The sequence below is a fragment of the Hylobates moloch genome, unplaced genomic scaffold (genome assembly GCF_009828535.3).
Source record: "Hylobates moloch isolate HMO894 unplaced genomic scaffold, HMol_V3 SCAFFOLD_4, whole genome shotgun sequence".
Taxonomy (NCBI): Eukaryota; Metazoa; Chordata; class Mammalia; order Primates; family Hylobatidae; genus Hylobates; species Hylobates moloch.
The window spans coordinates 107382455-107406824 of NW_026652279.1; the positions used below are offsets into that span (position 1 = coordinate 107382455).

The 24370-nt window shown below is 41.4% G+C and overlaps 1 protein-coding gene, 1 long non-coding RNA gene and 1 pseudogene across 3 annotated transcripts in view; 1 reads left to right on the forward strand and 2 right to left on the reverse strand.

The window, feature by feature from the left end:
- The window catches only part of CBY2 (chibby family member 2), a 79902-nt gene that overhangs the window by 42981 nt on the left and 12551 nt on the right, over nucleotides 1-24370 (forward strand). The gene's annotated exons all lie outside the window — the stretch shown is intronic.
- On the reverse strand, nucleotides 1300-24135 carry LOC131383306 (uncharacterized). The gene is made up of 2 exons (XR_009213252.1): nucleotides 23404-24135; nucleotides 1300-2608 (listed from the first exon to the last, which is right to left on the reverse strand). It is a non-coding gene; the product is annotated as an uncharacterized LOC131383306 (long non-coding RNA).
- Nucleotides 8593-9520, reverse strand: LOC116467244 (aldo-keto reductase family 1 member B1-like; annotated as a pseudogene).

Here is a 24370-nt window from a genome sequence, read left to right on the forward strand (position 1 = left end):
CAGGTGTGTGCCACCACACCTGGCTAATTTTTTTGTATTTTTAGTAGAGATGGGATTTCACTATGTTGGCCAGGCTGGTCTCGAACTCCTGATCTCAGATGGTTCATCTGCTTCAACCTCCCAAAGTGCTGGCATTACAGGCATGAGCCACTATGCCCAACTAAGATGATTTGGTCTTGTTGGGCCTAATCTTGTGATGAGAAGTGATTGTGGGACGTGCTTTGAAATCTTCAGGGTCATTTGTGTGTCTCGTAAGGCCAGGTATTCCAAACATGGTTGTGCTTTGGAATCATTTAAGATTTATTTTATTTTTATTTCTTTTGAGAGGGAGTTTCTTTCTTGTTGCCCAGCCTGGAGTGCAATGGCGCAATCTCGGCTCACTGCAACCTCTGCCTCCCGGTTCAAATGATTCTCTTGCCTCAGCCTCCCGAGTAGCTGGGATTACAGGCATGCGCCACCATGCCCGGCTAATTTTTGTATTTTTAGTAGAGAGGGGGTTTCTCCATGTTAGTCAGGCTGGTCTCGAACTCCCGACATCAAGTGATCTGCCTGCCTTGGCCTCCCAAAGTGCTGGGATTACAGGCATGAGTCACTGTGTCTGGCCAAGTTTTTTTTTTTTTTAACGTAAATTATTTAGGTCCCACCCCTGACATACTCTGAAACTGGGAGTGGGGGAGTCTGAGGAATTCATGTGTATATTTAAAATGTGCCTCATGTCGATTCTGCTGTAATCAGTTTCTCACATTTGGGAACTGTGCTGGTTGTCTTCTATTTGCTCCTGGATCCTCTCCTCTCCTCTCTTTGCTCCAGGACGCCGACTACATTGAGGAACTCTCTTCCCCTCTGGCTTCTTGGATTTGATCAGTGGGAACCCTCAACAGGAGATCAGAGGGTGGGAAGATGATGCAGTCACGGTACACATCTCCTGGCTCTCCCCACACTCCCTGTGGTGTCTTCATGTCTGTGGGCTGGTTAAATGGGAGAGTTCCCTGATCCCCCTCCCGGGAGACCTGTTCCGTTGCCTCAAACCCCTTGCAGGAGGGGGAGCACTCAGATGGGCAGGTGCAGAGGCTGGGGTGGGTGCTTTGGGCTCTGGCCCCATGGTAGTGTCTTGGGGTGGGTGCCTGCAACCCCAATGTTACAATATTCTCTTAGCCTTGCCATCCGCAGATGGCTTTAAGAGTTAAACAGCTCAATGGACCCTCTGCCTTTTCTCAAGGGCAGAGGGCCAGTGTGACAGCTTTCTGTATCCTGAGCTCTCTTGCCCAGCATCCTGGAAGCATTGGGTCACACATAGGCTTGAAGGATGAATGTGAGGTTTTAATGCATGGTGGAGGTGGCTCTCGGCAGGATGGATAGGGAGGTGGAAGGAGGGGAGATGGAGTGGGAAGATGATCTTCCCTTGGAGTGGGCTGTCCAGCAGCCAGACTCCTCTCTGACCACCCTGGCTGAATTCCTTTCGAGTTCTCTCTGCTGCGCTGTTCCACATTGTCTGCTTGTCTCGTCTCCTCCTCTGCTGGTCTGAGCTGGAGCCTGGGGTTCAGGGTTTATATGGGTATAGGATAGGGGGTGTGGCATACCAAAAGACCACTTTTTGGGTGCAAAAACAGGAATGCCTGTTCTCATTTAGGGCCACAGGTGTCCAGGCTTGTGGGTGGGGCCTTTGTTGGGGAACCGCCCTCTTCTAGCATTTCCCTGTCTCCTGTCCATATCGCTGGCAGTAGCCTTTTACCTGAAGCCACTGCTTCTTTCAAGCCAGAGCTGTCTTCTTTACTCTCTTCTTCCATTTTCTGATAGCCACTCCCTTTTCTTTGCTTTTTGAGCCTGAGTGGGAGCACAGGTCCATCAGCAGCCCAAAGGGGCTCACAGGTCAGCCTTCAGGGGCAGGGAGGGGCAGGGAGCCGCTGTGGGGGGGCAATCAGGAGATTGGGCCCATATTCATAAAAAGCTACTTTCATTCATTTTTGAAACTTGTTCAAGATCTATAGCTAAAGTAGTAGCTGAACCGGGCCAAATGCGTCTCCTGCCCATCTCTCCTAAGCTGGAGTCTGCTTCTTGTCTTGCTAAGCTCACTGAGATTGGGGCGGGGGCGGGGAGGGGGCGGTGGTGAAGTGTCCCTCCTCTCAGGCCTGAGAAAATGACAGGACCATGAGGAAATCTGGTTTTCCTGCAGGTATGGGAATGGGAGAGGAAAGCATGAAGCCATTTCCCTTTCTTAGAGTGGGTTCTGGATACTTCCTTTATCCTTAAGGAAACTCTTTTAAATGAACTGAGTCTTTGCTTCTCGGAAAAATATCCAAATCATGTCTCATCCTCCTTCTATCTGACATTTGCAGGCTCTGCACTGGTTTGTTGGCAGTTCCCCCTAATTCCACAGAGGCCTTGGTAACATGCAGCCTTCTCTGTGCAGTGCGTGGTTAGTAGTAAATCTTGAGCCATTCAGCGTAGCGTTCCTCCTGGGGTCCAATCAACTCACGCCACCTTTCAGGGGAAAATCACCCAGATACGTGTGACTGGTGTTAAATTAATTTGCGGCGAGTACTGGCTAATGCATTTCAAATGATTTAGCTCTGGTTGCTTCACTGAACATGTTCTCCAGTTTGGGTTTCTGTGAATAATAAGAGAAACGGATGTTTTAGAAATGTGGTTCTATATTTAGGGACCTGCCTATGTTGATTAGCAGCCAAGTAATTTGGAGCTAGAAAATTTAGGAGGGTCATTCACATTCCTGCCGCCACCTCAAATCTCAGTTTTACTGAGAAATAAAGGTCTTTTACCTTATGTTGACTTAGTGTTTCTGAAGAGGGAACATTGCTTATTTTGTTGCTAAGTAAAACTCAAAGTTTTCAGTTTCAGATAGAGTATTAAATAAAAAATAAAACTTAGTTTCTATATCATTTTCTCTTTTTTACATTTGGTGTGAAACTTTCCTAAGGAAAGAAGTTCAGGTTCCTAATCCACTTTGAACAGGCAATTTTACTAAGAAGGCCACAAAGACAGGTAAAAATAAACTTTTTTTCAGTTAGGTTTTGACCAGCCTACAAAAACAACTTAATAACAATTGCCCCAGGAAAGAAAATTAGCACAGTTTTCATTGTTTAATAGTCTGTAGGTAAGCCTTTAAAGTTTAACAAGAGACACTTGCTTTTTAATGTTTTCTTTTTTAAGCGTAGGAACTCAACTTGATCTTTCATTCTTCTAGGAATTCTGTTTGCCCAGGAGCTGGGGCCAATCCTCATTCTGACATGGTAGGAGCTTTATTTGTCACCTTCTTTGACAGTGAAAAGGACTAGATGAGAGGGTGAGCCCTGAATGTGAGCTCCAAGGGATGCGCAAGGTGATTCACTGAGATGTGGAAGAAAATATTGTACCACCTCTACAAAAAGTGCAAAAATTAGCCAGGTGTGGTGGTGCACACCTGTGGTCCCAGCTACTTAGGAGGCTGAGGCGGGAGGATCGCTTGAGCCTGGGATGTTGGGGCTGCAGTGAGCCAAGATCATGCCACTGCACTCCAGCCTGGGTGACAGAGTAAGACCCTGTTTCCAAAAAAAAAAAAAGAAAGAAACTATTGTAAGTTCTGTTTATGTTTATTTTCCCTAAAAAGAAAGACACTAAGCTCTAAAGTCTGCTAATGTATAACGCATGGACAGGCACTGGCACCTTCATGTGGAGTGAATAGTGGTCACATTTCTTGTTAGGGAAGGGGAGTGTCCAGAGAAAAACCAAATTCCTCAAGAGGTTGAGGGTGCCACCTTTCCCTTGTTGCACATTGCAATGATAGATGGCAGTTTATACGTGTCAGGCAAAGTGGATTTATGGATGATGTTGTCTGGTCTTAACTCAGCAAGTCACTGCAAAATGGACACGTGGTTTAAGATGATGTCAGCAAAGAGAGGGTGGGTTGAATGTAATGATAAGGCAAGCAGGAGTAAACAAGAAAAGGCCGCAGTGACAGTTTTGCTTTCAGAACTATTTCCTTTTCAGTGAAGTTGCTCAGTAGATGTATAAACACAAATTTACAGCCACAATCATTAATGACACCCCTTACCTAACTGTGTTACATCTTGAGATACTGGCTAGCAAGAGTTGAAGCCATTATGCTTTGAAAAAGACAATAAAAATGTCTGCAATCTTTTTTTAACTGACTAAAATCATGTACTATTCAGTGCAGTATCTCTCAAAATGTTAATCAGTGTAATGGAAAGTGCTTAAATGCCTCTTTTGAGGTTTCTTGGTAGTGAAAAAAAAAAGGTGCATACGACCACGGGAAATACTTGTTCTTCCTACTGCAATAAATACAGCTGAAATAATGCATGAAGAAATATAGTGACGAGGCTTTTAATATACTGACAAGTCCTAAATTGTATCTCCATTCCAAACGCCTCCCCTGTAATGCCTGACTCTTACAAGCGACTGGCTTCTTGACACCTTCCCGGGATCTCTAGTCTTCTGCAGCTTCACGCATCCAAACTGAGCTCTTGATCATTGCTGCTTGTCTCTCCCTCAGTCTCCTCCTCCACAAGTGGCTCCTGCCTTCCTCAAGTGTTTACGTTAAAAACCATGTGTGTCCTATCTCTTTCTCTCTTATCCTGTATCCAAAGCGTCAGCTAATTTCATGGGTTCTATGTCAAAATATGTCCAAATCTTTCGATGTCCGACTCTCTCACCACTAGCATTTCAGTCCATCTCTCATCTGGACGATTGAAATGGGTCCCCTGTTCCTGTCCTGCCATGTTGCAGTCTTTTCTCCACAGTAGGCTGGAGAAATCTTCTTCAACCTAAGTCAGACTGTGTTGCGCTCTGCTGAGTCCCCCACCCCGGCTTCCTGTCTTGCTCAGGATGAAATCCATCATCCTCACCCTAGCCCTCAAGGCCCTACATGACCTCTCCCAGGCTGCCCTCTGTCCTCTGGTCCTCCCACTTCCCCATCCCTCTCTGCTTCCAGGCACACTGGCTTCCCGTGGGTCAGTCCCACCCAGGAAACTCCTGCCTGGGGGTCCTTCCCCTGCTGCTGCTCCCTCTGCTGGATACAGATAATTTACAGCTTACCCCTCCACATATTCAGGCCTTTGCTCAGACCTCACCTCCTTAGAGCGGTCTTCTTCATCATCTGAAATGGCTCACCCTATCACTCCCTGTCCCAAGAACCAGTTGAACTTTTCTTTGGAGGACTTACCCCTGATATACGTTAGATTTTTTTAAAAATTTGCTCATTGTCTGTTGTCCCTCATAGGAACATAGCTCCATGAAAACTTAATTTTGTTCATTACTTCCTCAGCACCTGTTAACAGTGACTAGCTCATACAAAATACTCAAAATATCCTTTTTGAATGATTGAATGAAAATACCTTTAGCCAGCAAATATTGCTGATGGATGCAGAGAAAACTTTAAAGAAACAAATATGGAAACAAATCAAGTAGTGCTTGCTTTACAGCTGGATGAAGTACAAATGTAGCTTCTGCTTAGATAATAAAACATAACAAGTGCTGTTATTTGGTGAACCAGTTATAGAAAATATGCCAGAAAAGATGAGTTCTCAATTGTGAATAACTTCTCTACAAGAAACAATGTTCTCATGGAACAATTGTTTAAAATGACATTTGATGGAGTGGTAGCTTTCACTGGAATTAAAAGAGGATGCTGGATAGGAGTATGGAGAGCATCACTTGGGAAATTGATTCACTGGGTAGTAACTCACAGGCAAACTATTGTTGCAGAGCAGTTGAAGTCAGAAGTGCAGAATGAGTTACAGGAGATCACAGATGCAATTAATCTCATTTTAAAAAATGAGAGAGCTGGCTGGATATGATGGCTCATGCAGGTAATCCCAGCACTTTCCCAGCACTTTGGGAGGCCAGGGCAGAGGATCGCTTGAGCTCAGCAGTTCGAGACCAGCCTGGGCAACACAGCAAAATCTCATCTCTACTTAAATTCACAATAGATATGCTGTTATTATGCAAAAAATACTTTAAAAACAGGTAGGACTGAAAGGATATCAAATATTTTTTACTTTACTCATTCCATCGAATAAATATATTATTCCTCACCAATAAATAAATAAATTAACTGGAAGTGGTGGTGCACACCTGTAGTCCCAGCTACCTTGGGGGCTGCGGTGGGAAGATCACTTGAGTCCAGTAAGTCGAGGCTGCAGTGAATCATGATTGTGCCATTGCACTCCAGCCTGGGTGACAGAGTGAGACCCAGTCTCAAGCAACAGCAACAACAACAACAACAAAACCAGTGAGAGAGGCACGTAAAATGAGAGGATCTTTGAAATACTTTGCACCAAGATAAAGAATGATTATGAAGACCTCTTGTTTTCAGTCATCTGTTTTTACAAAAAGACAAGTGTTCTAAATTTGCTGACCTTTTCTTATGGTGCCAAGTGGCTGTTAACAGTCTCTTATTTAGGAGCCACTTTGAAGAGAAAAATAAGGCACATTACTTTTTTTCTTTCCTAGTAAAGATGATGTTTTAACAATGAGTGAGGGAGTTAGGGTTTTTTTTGGAAGAAACTTATTTAATAACAAGAATGTTTTGAAAATGGATGCTTAGAAACATTTCCATCATTCTATGCATTTATTGCCCAAATGATATAAGAAGTTAACCTATAAAAACTTTCATATCTTTATAGTGAAGAAAGTTGGAAAGATAAATTTCTAATCTGTTTTAAAATCTTCTAAAAAAACAGTTTCACTGGGTTTTGACCCATTTGTCAAAAATCTTCTGATGATTATTTAAAAAATAGAGATAATTTGCATATCATAAAATCTCCCCTTTTTGACACATGCACACGCATGTTTATAGCAGTACAGTTTGCAATTGCAAAGATAGGAAATCAACCTAAGTGCCCATCAACCAAGCGGATGAAGAAAACGTGGTATATATACACCATGGAATACTACTCAGCCATACCAAGGAATGAAATAATGTCTTCTGTAGCAACTTGGATGGAGTTGGAGGCCATTATTCTGCCATTATTCTAAGTGAAGTAACTCAGGAAGGGAAAACCAAATATTGTATGTTCTTACTTATAAGTGAGGATGCAAAGGCATAAGAATGACATAATGGACTTTGGAAACTCACAGGGGAAGGCTGGGAGGAGAGTGAGGGATAGAAGACTACATATTGGGTTCACTCCTTGGGTGATGGGTGCACCAAAATCAAAGAAATCACCACTAAAGAACTTATCCGTGTAACCAAACACCACCTGTACCCCAAAAACTATTGAAATAAAAATAAAAATTAAAAGTATCCCCCCTTTTAAACTGTACAACTTAGTGGTTTTTAGTCTATTCACCACCACCACTGTCTAATTCCAGAATGTCTTCAACATCTCAATCAATGAGTATTGAAGAATAACCATTGACAAGAGGAAAGATAGAAATTTAGTGTGGAAATTTTAGCAAAAACCTTTGCATTGCTTGAGGATGGGACTTTATATTGAGTATTGTGACTTAGAAATTGCATTCAGTAATGTACTTTTCCATTTAAATCTACAGATCTCTGTGAGGTACCCTTTTCAGTGATAACAGACAGCCATTAAATCAAAAAATCCAGGGAAATTGAACTTAGAAGCTGACTTTTGGTTCACTGGGTTAAATTAAGATTTTAAGAGATAACCACGGTTAATTACACTGTGTTCATTACAAATGTTACTACTGACAATTAATTTTTGTGAAAGCAAAAGATTTTTGTATTAATGAATAAGATAACAATCTAAAACTGTTATTTCATCTTTGTTTATCCTGTTAAAATTTTATTTTTGAGTATGCTTTATAATGTGTATAACTATGATAATATTAATAGGAAAAGCATCCAAATTTTAAATTAAGAAATATACTGGCTGGGTGCGGTGGCTCACGCCTGTAATTCCAGCACTTTGGGAGGCCGAGGCAGGTGGATCATGAGGTCAGGAGATCGAGACCATCCTGGCTAACACAGTGAAACCCTGTCTCTACTAAAAAATACAAAAAATTAGCTGGGTGTGGTGGTGGGAGCCTGTAGTCCCAGCTACTCGGGAGGCTGAGGCAGGAGAATGGCGTGAACCCGGGAGGCGGGGCTTGCAGTGAGCAGAGATCGTGCCACTGCACTCTAGCCTGGGTGACAGAGCAAGACTCTGTCTCAAAAAAAAAAAAAAAAAAAAAAAAATATATATATATATATATATATATATGTACCTGTAGGAATCTGTGCTCAAAATGTTGTGGGTTTTTTTTTTCCACAAAAGAATTTTTATTTGAGGCAAAGGGAAGTCTTGCTGAAAGGATTACAGTTCCAAGCATCAAAACTCAACTATTAGTGGCACTATTTTGACTTTGTACATTTTGCTTTTCCTTGGTCAGAAAAGGGTATTCAAGTTGTACTTTCCCCAGCTGGGCAAAAATAAGGGCAAAGAAAACTGGAAGAGAGTTGTACTCTGTGGGTACTGCTCTCCAAACCCAACATCAAGCTAGGAAAGCCCTCAATGGTCTGTCTTCAGGTTGCTGTTCCACCTCTGAGTGACACAGGCCATATATATTTGCAAGAAAAGATGAGGCAGGGAAAACAGGTGTAGGTCACTTATGGACAAGCAAGCATCCACAGCCTCAAAACTCTTTAGGGAAGAGGTAATCCTTGTGGGATGCTCAGCTCACCAAGGCACAGACCCTCCAGTTTCTGCTGTAGTTGAGTAAGGTGGTCATATCCTGGCTGCCCAGTTCAAAGTCAAAGACCTTGAAGTTCCCAGCAATGCGTTTTGGTGTCACAGACTAGGGAGTCACCAACAAGCTCCTCTGCATGGGGAACCGGATCAGAATCTGGGCTGTAGTTTTTATTCTGGTTGGCTGTGATTGCTTCGATCCTGGGATCTTCCAGTAGGGAAGGGTCCTTGGGTTTGGCCCAGGGCTTGTCAGGAGAGCCAAGGCAGCTACAGGCAGTCACTGTGATACCTTTGGACCGGAAGTACTGGATAAACTTCTCCTGAGTTAGGTACGGGTGACACTGAATCTGGTTAACTGCCAGCTTACACTTTGAGCCAGGCTTGTTTAAGATCCTCTCAACCTGCAGATGGTTGAAGGTGGAGGTGCCAATAGCTTTCGCCAGCTCTTCCATGGCTGCCCATGTGTCCACATGTCAGTGTCACTGGGAACCATGTTGCCTGATTCATCCAATGGGAAAAATTCCTTCCCAGGCTTAAAGCCAGTTGGCCAGTGAATAAGATACAGGGCCATGTAGTCCAGCTTTAGGTTGCAGAATATCTTCTGGGAGACTCCTTTCACCAGCCCCTTCTCCTGGTATGTGCACCACAGCTTGTGACGATGAGGAGGTCCTCACGCTTCACCACCTGCTCTCTGAGCTTCTCCTGGGCCACTTGCACCTCATGCTTGTTCTGGTGTAGGTGCAGTCAGTGTGGTGGTACCCAATGTCAATTGCCACCTTCATAGCCTCGGTGACCTGGCCTGGAGGGGACTTCCAGGTGCCCAGCCTCAGGATGGGCATTTTGGCCGTGTTGTTGAGCTTGAGGTGGCTGGCCATGGCTGCTGAGTTTCCCAGACCCCCGCCTGGAACCATGCCCAAAATGTTTCATCCGTAAAATGTATTATGAAAAGATTTTATAGCCCACTGATTGTAGACTACCTTTGCTCATATGTAATTCCCTGATTCCGTGTTTGAAATACTCGGAGTCAATCCATTGCAGAGAGGGTCTGAAGCACATTCAGTGTCCAGGTTTTACCCAGAGAGCTCGGGGCATTTTTAGCTGGCAGAAGCTCCGGTATAAATGGCAAGGCAGATTCAGATGCATCTAAACTTTATTACATGCACAACACATGCCAGCCATAATGCAAAGTACTCTCACTCAACTTATTTCATGATTACCATAAACTGTGCTGTGGAGAATGTGAACTCGCTTTACAGATGAGGAGTCACTGAGTCTGAGGGGTAAAGTGATTTGCCTAGGGCTGCACAGATAGTATGAATGATTCAAATCCAGGACTTCTGATTCCCCCTTCCCCTCCATACAACAGGCAATATTAAGGGTGCAGAGTTGAGGCTCATATCCTAGCTCTGGCACTTAATGAGTGACCGTAGGCAGGTTACTTAACTTGGTGCCTCAGTTTCTACCTGTAAAATAGGGTTAAAAGTAATAGTACTCTCTTTTAGGATTGTGAGGAGTTTAATGCGTAAAGAGCTTATGCTAGTGCCTGACACATAGGAAAAAGCACTCAAGAAATATTGGCTATTGTTATCATGATACCTGTTTCCCCTAACTTTTGTTGTCTAATTAGATTACAGTCCTTTTGTGTGCAAGGGATGGTATCTGATTTCTTCTCTCCTCTGCTACTTCCTTTTCCTCCCTTTCCTTCTTTATCTCCACCCCCAAGCATAGTGCCTTGCTCAGAGACAATGCTCAGGTGCTTATTAATAATGATACAGTTCAGGCCGGGCGCGGTGGCTCACACCTGTAATCCCACACATTAGGAGGCCGAGGTGGATAGATTGCCTGAGCTCAGGAGTTCATAGACCAGCCTGAGCAACACAGTGAAACCCCGTCTCTACTAAAATACAAAAAATTATCTGGGCATGGTGGCACGTGCCTGTGGTCCCAGCTACTTGGGGTCTGAGGCATGAGAATTTCTTAAACCTGGCAAGTGGAGGTTGCAGTGAGCTGAGATCGTGCCACTGCACTCCAGCCTGAGAAATAGAGTGAGATTCCATCTCAAAAAAGAAAAAAAAAAGTAATAATGATAGAGTTCACCTAAAGTTTTCAATCAATCAATATATATTGACTACCTTTTGGGTGAAGCCTTCCTGCCACAGCTCTAAAGTCCTTCATTTCCTGTCTTATTTAATTTAGTCCTCACCACAACCTAAAATTGGAAAAACTATCACACCCATTTAATCACCAAGAAACTGAGGCTTAGTAGAGGTCACACAGCTAGCTGGGGTTGGCAATAGGATTCCAGCATAGGCACCTTGACTTAGATTCTGTGTCTTTTCAACTACCTCTGCAATGGGGTCCAGGTGTGGAGGTGAGCACTCCTCTGACCTGGTCACCTGGAAAGTTTGTCTTTCCTTAGTGTAACGCAAGTCCAATCTTAGACCCATTTTCCAAAGTCCTGACCATACTATAACTTATCAAGGAAACTGAGCAAATGGGACCCTTGTTAGTTCTTGAAGAAATGTTTTAATCAATTTATTTGGCACTATTCAGAGATCATACGCTATTTGGTAAGCATTTCATTATCATTAGGAGCAACTAATTGACAATTAATTTACAGGATTACACACTTAACTAATCTGGTAATTTTTAATTTTGGTTAAATTGAAATACACAGATGTGCATAAATCATGATTAGAGTTGTCCTAATAAACAAAGCCTTCAAGTTTGCTGCTGTTGGTGGAAATGAAGTGGAGACCCACCTGCCTCTTAATTTGGAAGTGTCCAATTCACTTCCATGGCTCCTGCCCTGCTGGGGACTCAAGGCCAGTTATCATCTCAGGATGGGGGAGTGTGGAGGGGCTAGTGGAGGGGGGCAGAGACCCCCCTAGTCACTTCTTTTGTCTTTTTTCAAAATAAAAGACCATTTTTTAGAGACCGAATGTCTTTTTCATGGGCTGTCTTTTGATAGAGCCTCATTCTTGGATCAAGCAAACAAATTACCTAATATTGGGAGAATGTCAGAGCTTCAGGGCAATTTACAGCGGCTCCTGGATTCAGAAGGAAAAGTTTCGTAAGGTCTTTCCTGACTTCACCAAGAGATTTATTCTTCACCAAGATTTATTCTCCTGATTACCTCTGGAACTTGGGAGTGCCAACTGCCCTACTTTCTGGCACCTTCCACCTCCATTGTTTCTTCTGATATTCCTGCAAATGTGAGTGACTCTTCTATCTTATAACAACCGCTCACCTTGGCCACGCTCCTGAGAGCTGCCATTCTATTTTTCTGCTTCCTTCCACTCTCAGACTCTTCCAACAGCTGGTCTTTATTTGTTGCTTGACAGACTCACCAGCATCCTCTCTTGCCCTTTGCTGACTCTTGCTTCCTCAGAAGGCAAGAGCTATCAGCCAGTCCTAAGAGCAGCTTGGCCCAAGAGACCTTGCTGTACTTGGGCTGCCCTTCTGGCTCCAGAGTAGAGCTACCCTCTGCCCTAGGTAGCAAAAATGACCTATGTTTTCAATTGCATCCTGCAATTTGGAGATGACAGGCATCCTGTCAATTTGCTACACCCACCCATCTTCCCATCCCCTTTTCCACAAATGAGAGAAGAGCCAGAACATAGAGCCCATATCCACCTCTGACTCCTGCACCAAAAGCTACAGTTTCTGTAATTTTTCTAGGGAAGGGCAGGGAGCCCTGCACTCTGGAATGGGCCCTCCTGCTTGTTGAATTTCCCCTTGTGATTCATCATCAGACAGTTGCGGGCGGGAGAAGCCTGGAGAGCCTCGATGCAGGCTTGCCCTTTCCTTTGTCTCTGCTCTATCTGTCTGTTCAGATGACAAACCTGTGAGGCATGTCTACCTCCCTGCTCTGTGTAGCACCCAATTGCAGATGCTCACAGAACGTGGATGATTGATGATGGTGTTAATCTCGGTAATAATAGGCATTTTGGGCATGATCTCAGGGAAGCTTCTCAGTACTCAGTTACAGATGCGTGCCCTACAGAGGAGGAAGAAACCCAGCTAATGGGCAACTGCTGAGGTTGGGACCAGATTGGCCCAGTTTAAGATGCTCCTCCCTTTGAAAACAAAAAGGAAATAAATCAAGCAAGCAAACAAATAAGCCCTTACAGAAGCTGTAGTTTCAAGCCTTTTTAACAGAAGCACCAATTGTGTGTCAGCTGCAAGAGATTTTGAGTCAAAGGTAATTTTGTACGAGGGAGTCAAAACAATGAGCGTTTATTGAGAGTTACTGTCAGCTTCTTTAGAATGTTATGTCAACTTAGATATAATTTCTCCACTTTGGAGAGGAGGAAACTGAGCTTTTGACAGGTGGGGTGACTTGCTCAAGTCATAAACTACTATGGACTGAATGTTTGTGTCCTTCTAAAATTTATATGTTGAGCTGTAACTCTCAATGTGATAAATGTGAAGGTGGAGTCTTTAAGAGGTGATTAGGTTTTAGATGAGGTCGTGAGGGGCCCTCATCGTGGGATTAGTGTCTTTATAAGAAGTGGAAGAGAAACCAGAACTCTGTCTCCCCACCATGCGAGACACAGTGAGAAGACATCATCTGCAAGTTAGGAAGTAAACCCAGAAGTGCTGGCGTCTTGATCTTGGACTTCCCAGTCCCCAGAGCTGTGAGAAATACATTTCTGTAGTTTAAGCCACCCAGTCTGTGACATTTTGATATAGCAGCTGAGATGATGAAGACATAAAATAAGTAACTGTTTCTTGGCTTCCAGCTTTGCACATGGGTCTGCTGATGTACAATGGCCATGACCTTGTTCTCTGTAGCCTCATTTATTCTTTTTTTTCTTCAACTTTTATTTTAAGTTCTGAAGTATATGTGCAGGATGTGCAGATTCGTTACATGGTTTGCTGCACAGATCAACCCATCACCCAGGAATTAAGCCCAGCATCCTTGAGCTATTCTTCCTGGTGCTTTCCCTACCCCGATTCCCCCCTACCCCGACAGGCCCCAGTGTGTGTTGTTCCCCTGCCAGTGTCCATGTGTTCTCATCATTCAGCTTCCACTTATAAGTGAGAAGAGAACATGTGGTGTTTGGTTTTCTGTTCCTGTGTTAGTTTGCTGAGGATAACAACTTCCAGCTTCTTTCAGGTCCCTGCAAAGGACATGATCTCATTCTTTTTAATGGCTGCATAGTTTTTCCACAGCCTCATTTTTTTCTTATCAGTACCCTTCCTTTGGGTTCAGTAAAAGGAGCTCTTTTTATACCAATGTTTCAGGACAATTTGTGTGTCCATCTGGGCCTTCTTTATTTCCTTTAGCACTCTCCTTGCAGAATGGGCTGGAAAGGGTCTTTAATCAGATCAGACGGTGAGTCTCTGTCATGCTGTGAGAGCCATTACTATCAGCCAGAGATACAGTGGTGCTGCCCATGTTCCACTGTGAGACCCAGAAGGATCTGGGCTGCCCCTCTACCTGGAGCCAAGCCTCTAGAGAGAAAAAAGCAAAGGACTGTGGCAGAAGGGAGGAGGAAGGGAGATCACAAAGAGAAGGGCCTCCTGGATGCCCCACCAAGGAGGACTCTGTGGGACCGATTGGTGAGGCAGTTGGAAAAAAATAATTTGCACTGTGGGTCCAGACCAGTTTTCATGGTCATCTACTAGCAAGACTTCCTTTCTAGGAGTGGACTGTGCCACAAGCTTCCCCTGATATCATGGATATAACTTTGGGGTCATGCTAGAAAACCATAGAGGGACTTAAATGGGATGGGATGTATCTTCCTTCAGATAGAGCCTTCAGAACAGAGCCAGGGTTGGGTTTTTTACTACACTGGAACTAGCCGCCAGACAAACACGAGTGTGGAGAGGCACAGGGACTAAGAGTAGGCAAAACAACATAGCAGAAATAATAATAAATATGAATGATATAACATGTAGTAGTAATGCAGGCATACCAGGCATACTAGCAGATTTCTTTGTTCATGTGGATCCTTCCAGAGTAGAGCTTGTGCACTGGAGACCTCTCCTATGGGAGGAAGTGGCTCAACTGAACCTCCTGGGGATAGGCCAGGGTGGTGGGTTTAGGGACCCCAAGGGTGGGGCTATATCCCAAGAGTTGGGGGGCCTGCATACATGTCAGTAACTCAGATTTAAGTGAAACAACCATGTAAAGTAGCACAGGACCAGTGCTCACTATGCTTTGAGTTAATGTTAGCTTCTGTTATGGGTTGAATTATGTCTCCCCAAAAAGATGCATTGAAGTCCTACCAGGAGACCTAATTTGGAAATAGGATCATTTCAGATGTAACTAGTTAAGATGAGGTCCAACTACAGTCTAGTGGCCCTCAATCCAATATGACTGGTGTCCTTATAAGAAGAGGATACCAGATACAGACACACTAGGGGAGAATACTATTGGATAAGAGAGGCAGAGATTGAAGCGCTGCAGCATAAGTCAGAGAATAGGATTGCTGATGACCACCAGAAGCTGGGAGAGAGGCAGGGAAGGACCCTCCCCTCTGATGTCAGAGGGAGCGTGGCTCTGCCAGCACCTTGGTTTTGGATTTCTGGCCTCCAGAACTGTGAGATAATACATTTCTGTTGCTTAAGTCAAAAAGTTCATAGTCCTTTGTTACCGAAGCCCTAGGAAATGAATATAGCTGCGTCCCTCTCTGTTGAGTCTCCCTTGCTCAGCCCCAGCGGGCGGCAAGCCCAGCGACTTGTACAGCTCCTTTTAGGCCTCCCTGCTTTGGTGACATCCACGTTTCCCTTGTGCTGTTCATAGCTCCTCTTCCATAACTTGGTGGATGTGCAGGTGCTTCTATGAGGTGTGCGTGTAAAGGAAAACGGAATTCTGTTTTCAGGCAGTATGGGACTTAACCACTTTTATAAAAAACTTTTTTTTTTTTTTTTTTTTTTTTTTTTGACACAGAGTCTCACTCTGTTGCCTAGGCTGGAGGGCAGTGGCATGATCTCGGCTCACTGCAAACTCTGCTTCCCAGGTTGAAGTGATTCTTCTGGCTCAGCCTCCCGAATAGCTAGGATTACAAGTGTGCACCACCACACCTGGCTAATTTTATATTTTTATTAGAGATGGGGTTTCACTATGCTGGCCAGCCTGGTCTCAAACTCCTGACCTCAAGTGATCCACCTGCCTTGGCCTCACAAAGTGCTGGGATTACAGGCGTGAGCCACCATGCTTGACCAAATAATCCTTTGGAAAAATAGAAAACAAATACTGGTGAGCATGCAGAGAAATTGAAATCCTTCTGTTGGAGGGAATGTAAAATCGTGCAGCTGATCTGGAAAACAGTGTGGGGTTGCCTCAGAAAATGTAAAATGGTATTACCATGATCCAGCTATCCCACTTCTGGGTACATATCCTAAAGAATTCAAAGCAAGATCTCGAAGGTATTATTTGCATACCCATGTTCATTGTATAGCACTACTTACAATAGCCAAGAGCTGGAAACAACCCAAATATTAATCAACCAATGAATGAATAAAATGTAGTATATATATAATAAAATATTATTCATCCTTTAATAAGAAGGAAGTTCTGTCATAGGTTAAAACGTAGATGAACCTCGATGCCATTATGCTAAATGAAATAAGCTAGTCACAAAAGGACAAATATATTGATTCTACTCATATGCGATATCTAAAGTAGTCAAAATCATAGAAACAGAAAGCAGAAGCGTGGTTGCCAAGGGCTGAGGGGAGTGGAAAGGGACAATTAGTATTTAATGTGCATAGAGTTTCAGTTTTGAAAGATGAAAAAGTTCTAGAGATGAGTTGCACAACAATGCGAATATACTCACCACTACTGGTACATTTGAAAATGTTTAAATGATAAATTTAATGTTATATGTTTGTAACCACAATTTAAAAATTAAAAAAAAATGAACCCTTGGAGAAGTTTCTTTGTAAAATGAAGAAACCTTTGGTAATGTAACTAATCACCTTTTTGGTTTTTCCATAAATATATCTTTGAATTTTTGTATATTGGATTTTCTTCAAGCAAAGCTTGCTTGTAATGTGGGTGTGGGAGATGCAAGTGGGCAGTTATAGTGTCTGTGGATCTGCTGACCCTGGTCTACCACTCCCTTCCCATCACAAAAGCATAGTCATGTGGAACTGGGGCTGTCTGGCTCATAAAAGTCTTGGGATACACAAAAAGGCTGCCATTAAGAGTCTCAAGAGGTGAATAATCTGATAGAATTGAGACCAGAGGAGCTGAGCCTTGTGGTCTTGATGCGGTTTCTACATTGGTATAATAAAAATATATATTTGGCCTTTGTCCCTGGTTCCTGAAAGAGAGCTCCTAAAATCCTTGAAATTTCCTGAGTGATGGGACTATCTTTCTTTATTCATAACGGGCCCTTTGGAACACACCTGAGTTTAAGCTACTGAGATGACTGTTGGAGGTTGGAGTGTGATTGCCAGAGGAACCCACGTAGAATTAGATTAGAGAGTTGGAACTTTCAGACCCTCCACCTCTGGGAAAGGGAGAGAGCCTGGAGACTGAGTTCAGTCATCAATGGTCAATGATTAAATTAACCATATTTATGTAATGAAAACTCCACAAAAACCCTTTCAACAATGGGGCTCAAAGAGCTTCTGGATTGATGAACACTTTGAGATGCTGGGAGGGTGAATGCCCAGAGAGGTATGGAAGCTCCATGCCTCCCCATCCTCAATATCTTGTCCTATGCATCTCTCCTATTCAGCTGTTTCTGAGTTGTATCCTTTATAGTAAAACTGTAATAATGTAAAATATTTTTCCTGAGTTCTGTGAGCCATTCTAGCAAATTATTCGACCCAAGGAGGGAATTGTGGAAACCCCTGATGTGTATAGCTGATCAATCAGAAGTACAGGAGGCTCAGATTTGTGATTGGCATCTGAAGTGAGGTGGGATCGTGGGACTGAGCTCCTAACTTATGGGATCTGATGCTAATGTTATTGGGCAAAAGGGGCTTGATGCCTGATGCGCTAGAAGTCAATACTATGACACTGGGCTTTTGGCAAAAGAAAAGCTTTATGTTGAAAGTGAACTCCAAGAGATAGACCAGGGTCAGCAGATCCAGAGACGCTATCCCTTCCTGCTCGCAGTCCCACACCCACATTACAAGCCAGCTTTTAATGAAGAAAATCCACTTATGGTAAAACCAAGGAGATGATTAATTACATTACCAAAGATTTTTTTCATTTGAGTCAAGGAATCTCTCTGTGCTGTCATTAAGGCAGTATTTTTATTAGAAAAAGTTCAAGGGGTGGATTCTGAGATTAGTAGGTGATTGGTGCAAGGAAAGGGGAGGTCTGGAAAGCCCTTGGGCATGCACAGTTATTTCTTCGTGTTAACTCCTGAGTTGCATGTGCAAATTCAGGGGGAGTTAGTACAAAACACGTGGTGGAAATTCGGGCTGTGACATCAGCAAGCTTATTCTGTGCAAACTCCAGTTAGCCATCTTGGTTCCAACCAATTTCAGCCAGGTTTTTCTTGATCTCACAAACGGAGAGAGTTTCAGCAGCTTGTTTCTTTTCTTATCTGTTATCTGGCAAACTCAAGAATTTCTGTTAGTTACTGGTTTCTTGTTTTTTGGGGCACAGCTTCAGTTTGAGCTTTTCAGCAAGCTATTTTCTTATCTGTTATCCTGTAAGTCCAAGAATTTAACCACTGATTTCTTTAACTCTTTGGGGCATGGTTTTAATTCCCCCTGTTCTATGTAAGTTCCTCAATTGTGAGGGATGAGGGGTGACAACTACTCTAACTTCTTCCTGCTGACTAGGGATACAAGTCGGGGCCTCAGAAATGAAATTGTTTTGCATTAGGTTGAAGATGTTCTCTAATATCTGGTTTAATATTAACATTTTGTATTACTAGTGCATTGGTTTCTTTTTTTTTTTTTTTCTGTCGCCCAGGCTGGAGTGCAGTGGCACTATCTGGGCTCACTGCAAGCTCCACCTCCCAGATTCACGACATTCTCCTGCCTCAGCCTCCTGAGTAGCTGGGACTACAGGCGCCTGCCACCACGCCCGGCTAATTTTTTGTATTTTTAGTAGAGATGGGGTTTCACCATGTTAGCCAGGATGGTCTCAATCTCCTGACCTCATGATCCGCCCACCTCATAGCATTGGAGACAGAATTTGATTACCAGATACCCGACAATAAGTATTAGAAATAGAGAAAGTCCCATTTTTAGTATAACCCTAGAGCATATATTGGATTCAGTGTGAGATCCAGGAAACTAAACCTAAGAACCAGTTGGCACCTGGTTCTTCTCTAGAAATGTGTTGTAACCAGTCAACTTGCTATCTTATTTTTCTACATGTATTTCAACTTCAGGAGATGTGTTCATGTAAATACAACATGATATGTTAGCTACTATCCAAACTTCTCCCTGCTCTGACAGTGTGTAGTCTAAGGTTATTCTGTTATCCATTATGATCCTGGCTGAAGAGCCTAAAGATTTTTGTTGGTTGGCTATGGCTTCAACTGCTTCATTTGCTAAGTTACCTAGAGTGATTGACAGATTTCTAATCATATGTTCACGATTGTCTACTCCCCACCATGGCAAGAGAGTCCTGCCAAACATAGGCCAGAATCCATCTCCTTGGTTTGCAGGTAGGGTTTGTCTAGTCCTGGAAAATAATTTTAAGGAAATAGTCCTGTCTTGAGTAACACTGGCAATATAAATAGTAAAGGAAGTAGTTAGATAACCTAATAGACAAATACCTCTCATGCACCAGCTGTCAGCACATTCATAAGCCAATGGGTGGTCGACACATTGAAAAAAAAAGTATATCCAGGAGGTGCACATAGGGTCCCTGACAAATTATGAAAGTTAAGGCTTTGGCCTACTGGTCAGAGACAGGTGTGTTATATATAGTTATGTTTTGAACATAATTTCTCTCTCTCCAGTCCCCCATTTTTACCAAAGACAAATCATTGTAGGACCAATTCGTATATAAAATAAGTTCTAGTCTTATTATACCTGGCCTGATTATTTGCATAAAGTACAGCAGGAATAATGATTCACCATATAGGCTTTTGTTTTTAAATAGGCTTTGCTGGACCTTTTAAAATAAGGAATCTCTGACTTTTAAAAGCCTTGAGATCAGTCAAGCCAAGGATTTGCCATCAGATTGTGCCTGTAATACCTGCATGAATGGAGGTATTATTCCTCTCTTCTCAGGGTCCCAAAATAGGTTGCTGGACCTGTCAGAAAGTGACATTCTTTACTTACTGCAAGGACAGAAACTTTGTAAAGGAACCTTATAGACAAGCTACCAGGCCAGTCTTTTTAAGGGTCATTTTTTATTGGTGCTTTAAAGTTAACCTCCATTCCGGTCATACCTAAAAACATGTCATTCCAGTCAAAGCCTTAGTGAAATAACCAGTGTCTCCAATTGTGTTCTATTGCAAAAGAAAATAAATTTTTATTGAAAACTAATGCAAATAATATATTGCCACAAATTGAGAATACTCACAAACAGCTTCCAAGTTCTGGAGAAATCAGAGAGAAAGGTAAATGCCTCAAATTTTTGTTCACAAAAGTATATTTTATCTAATGTGTTGTAAGTTAAACATGGTTCAAAAGGAAAGTGTTTTCTTGACTCAGGAAAACAAAACATAAAGAGATCATCAATTTTTCAAATAAAAAGGTCATAAAAGATCTTTTTAGTCCTCTATCAGTTCACTCCCATGTAACTAATTCTTGTTCAGTTTGATGTTGGGTTAGCAATTCTCATGCAACTTTTTAATCAGAGTCCTGGAAGACTTCCTAGTCTGATGGCATTATCTCCAAAGTTATCAGAAATCTGTATTTAAGAGTACTTGTCAGAGTCCTTTCCATGAAAAGTAGTTTGGGTTTTGGCTGATTGGAAAGCTTTTTAGAGAAGAATTCAAAACAGTAACTGTGGATTACAAAAACTTAGCCATGGTTAAAATCTGATAAAAGTTCTCGACTGTCAAGAAAATTTAGTTATTTCTATTATATGTAGCATTTTAAGATAACCAGAACCATAACTGAGAGCATAACATCAGGACCATCTGATTTTTATAATAATGTAATCTTAAGAATGTTTATATTAATTATATATCTATACAAATATAACTTTTAAAAATATTTAACATATCAAAATTATGACTGATAGCATATGAGATTTTTATAAATTTATGTAATTCTTAGAACATTTATATCAATAGCATACCCATAAACATAACCAAAAGAAGATCTAGTATTATTTAGCATTTGATAGTGTCTCCCATACAGTTTTACAAAATAAATCCTACCAAAGATGTTAAATGGTTCAAAACATTTGATCAAAACAGAACTACAGGTCATTTAAAAATAACAGTTATTCATTTAACTAGCATGACAGTCAAAAGACCTCAAAAGTAATACCGAAAGTTACATGGGAGGTTTCCTGGTTATATGAAATAATTCAGACATATCATAAAGCCAAGAGTATAAAATTATATTACATTTGAGGAAAACACTGCTTTTCCAAACTTTTAAGATAAATATTTTAGCATTATGCCATAAGAACAGCATTAGGGCTGGGGTAAAAAGTTGTAAGAGTTGATGAACAAGTTGAAGAGGAGTGTTATCATTCCAGCCACGCAAAAAGATATATTTTTTTTCAAGAGGAAAAAAACAGAAGATAATGAATGTGATCTGCAACTTATATGTAACAAGGCACAGGAAAAGTTGAACTTCTGAGATATAAATCTGACATTTTAATTTTAGAATTTAAACTCAATATTTCTTGCAATATCATTGAGAGCAAATCGATACTTCAAAAACTTTTGTTGCTTTAACCAAAATTTTTAGTTTTGTATTAGCGCATTTTTAATATTGCACCTAATTTTAATAAGACCTTATAAACAAATCTATTCGTTCTCAATTCATTTTGACTGCAAGGTAAGATTTCTGTAAACCTTTTATAACCTCTTACAATTTGTTTTATTTTCATTCTTTCTCAACTTTTTATATTTATTTAGTTTTATCTATACTTTTTTTATTCCTTCAATTTAAAACAATCCTTTAGAACCTCGAAACTAGGCAAAATTACTTGCCCTTAAACGAAAACCATATTCCTGTCTTCTTGTGTGTTTACCAAAAACACATCCTATTTTTCATATACATTCTGCAAATAGAATTGTTTCTCTTGTATCTAGTAGTTTCAATTACATATATGTCACAATATTAACTCTTAGTAATCCTTATTTTAGGGATTTTAGGGAAGAACCTAGGAAGTAAGAAATCTTGAATTGTCTGCAATATATCAGTATTTTAAGATAAAATATTACAAGTATTTTATGTATTTTAAAACCATGTTTTAACCTTTAGAAACATTTCCTTATACATTTCTTAATTAGAAGTGACCCAGCTGCTCAGTAAGTAAAGTATGATAGTAAGTATCATAACTTTAAGATTTTGAAAAACACAAGAATTTCATTCACAGACATTTATCCCATTTACATTTATCTAATTTATTTGTTTTTAACAGTTTATCTAGATTAGTTATGAGAACAGAGACATTAGACAAAGCTAGTCATCATTTTAAGTTACTTCCTTGTTAACCATTTTACAGCTTGTGAATATCAGGTGTTCACCTAAGCAAGAACTTTAAAGTGAAATACACAGATATTTTGCTGATAAATCAGAGGATTTCATTGTTTTCATTAAACCAACAATATTAAATTAGTCTTATTTATCAAAAGAATCACATAAACAAAGATTATTCTGTTTTGGCCGGGTTTGTAATTTCATAACTTTTTGCCAAACCTGGACATCTTAAAATAACTAGCAGATGCACATATCAGCTGACCAGTAAACGCAGGCAAAAATACATGCCGACAACTCTGAAGACATATCTATTTTTATTTTATCAATAATTTTAATTTATTTTTATTTTCCAAAGATTATTAAAGTGAAATGAACTTGAAAAGCATTTGGGCTTATTTATTTATCAGTACTCTCTTATTTATAAGCTAATTTGGCACCCTATAGACACAACATATAACATAATGCATGTATATGTGTAAACAAGACAGTTGGATCTAACTTATTTTCCTGATAAAACTGGAATCTGTTCACATGGCTAAATTTTATTTGCCCTGATGAGCAAAGCAGTTTCCATGGCACTTTGATTTTAAAAGACCTTTCATTTTTTTTCTTCAGCCAGTAACCTGAAACTAGTAATACCATGAACAGTAAGTTTTATTTCAACACCAGCAGAAAAGTCAGCAGATTCAAACTAGTCAGGAAGAAAAAATAAGCAAAAAACTTAGAAGACTACATGGTAACTCTTTAAGGACAGAAGAAGAAAGAGGGATTGACTGAAAATGTTTTACATGTGCCATTTTTCTTCAGGTTTTCTAGTTTATGGAGTTGCTTTGTTCTAATTGAGTGTGCAGGAGTCTGGAGATCTCATAAGGCTTCTGCTGTAGCCGTCACAGTCTTCAACCTCTGTTAAGCCAAATATTGCTACACAGACCAAAAATACAGACAGACCAACAAAAATCAGAACCAGACTAGATGATCTCAGTGGCTGTAGCTTTTTAGTATTGCCTTAATTCTTTGAGACTTGAACATACACCAGATTTGGGACTCTAAACTGACCAGAATACCCCTTGGGTAGGACTCAAATCCACAATCCTAGACAAGGGTGGGACTCTCATCCTTAATCCTAAACCACAGGGTGGGACTTGAACCCACAGTCGTTATGATGAGTTCAAAGACAATTAAAAGTACAGGTGGATATTAATAAGGTACTCACCAGAAAGATGTCTAATCCAGAAGCAATTTCTTTTCCCAAAAGAAAAGTACCAAGGGAGCCTGAAGTGCCATGGTGGAGAAGCAGGAACCCTATAGTCGAGCCTCTGGACACACTGGTCTAGGTGGCCACTCAGGATCAGTGAAGGGGGCCTGCACATCACTAGGGGCAACAGTACCTTGGACAGGCTGTTCGTGTCACCTGGGGTTCTAGTTTGTTATCAAGCAAAAGGGGCTCACTGCCCAATGCGCTAGAAGCCAATACTGACACCAAGTTTTTGAAAAAAAGAAAAGCTTTATATTAAAAGTCACCTCTGAAGGAGACAGGAGTCAAGCTCAAATTTGTCTCTCTGTGCTGGCATTAAGGCAGTATTTTTATTAGAAAAGGTTCAGGGGGTGGATTCTGAGATTAGTAGGTGATTGGTGTAAGGAAAAGGGAGGTCTGGAAAGTCCTTGGGCATGCACAGTTATTTCTTATGTTAACTCCTGAGTTGCATGTGCAAATTCAGGGGGAGTTAGTATGAAACGTGGTGGAAATTCAGGCTACGACATCAGCAAGCTTATTCTGTGCAAGCTCCAGTTAGCCATCTTGGTTCCAACCAGTTTCAGCCAGGTTTTTCTTGATCTCACAAGTGGAGGGAGTTTCAGCAGCTTTTCTTTTCTTATCTGCTATCCTGAACTCAAAAATTTCTGTTAGTTACTGGTTTCTTACTCTTTGGGACTTTCCAGACCTCCCGTTTCCATCCACCAATCACCTACTAATCTCAGAATCCACCCCCTGAAACTTTTCTAATAAAAATACTACCTTAATGTCAGCACAGAGAGACAGATTTGAGCTTGACTCTTGTCTCCTTGGGAGTTGACTTTCAATATATGTTTTTCTTTTTTAAAGAACTTAGTGTTTTAGTATTGGCTTCTATTGCATTGGGCAGTGAGCCCCTTCAGCTCTGTAACACTAACTCCAGGTAGAT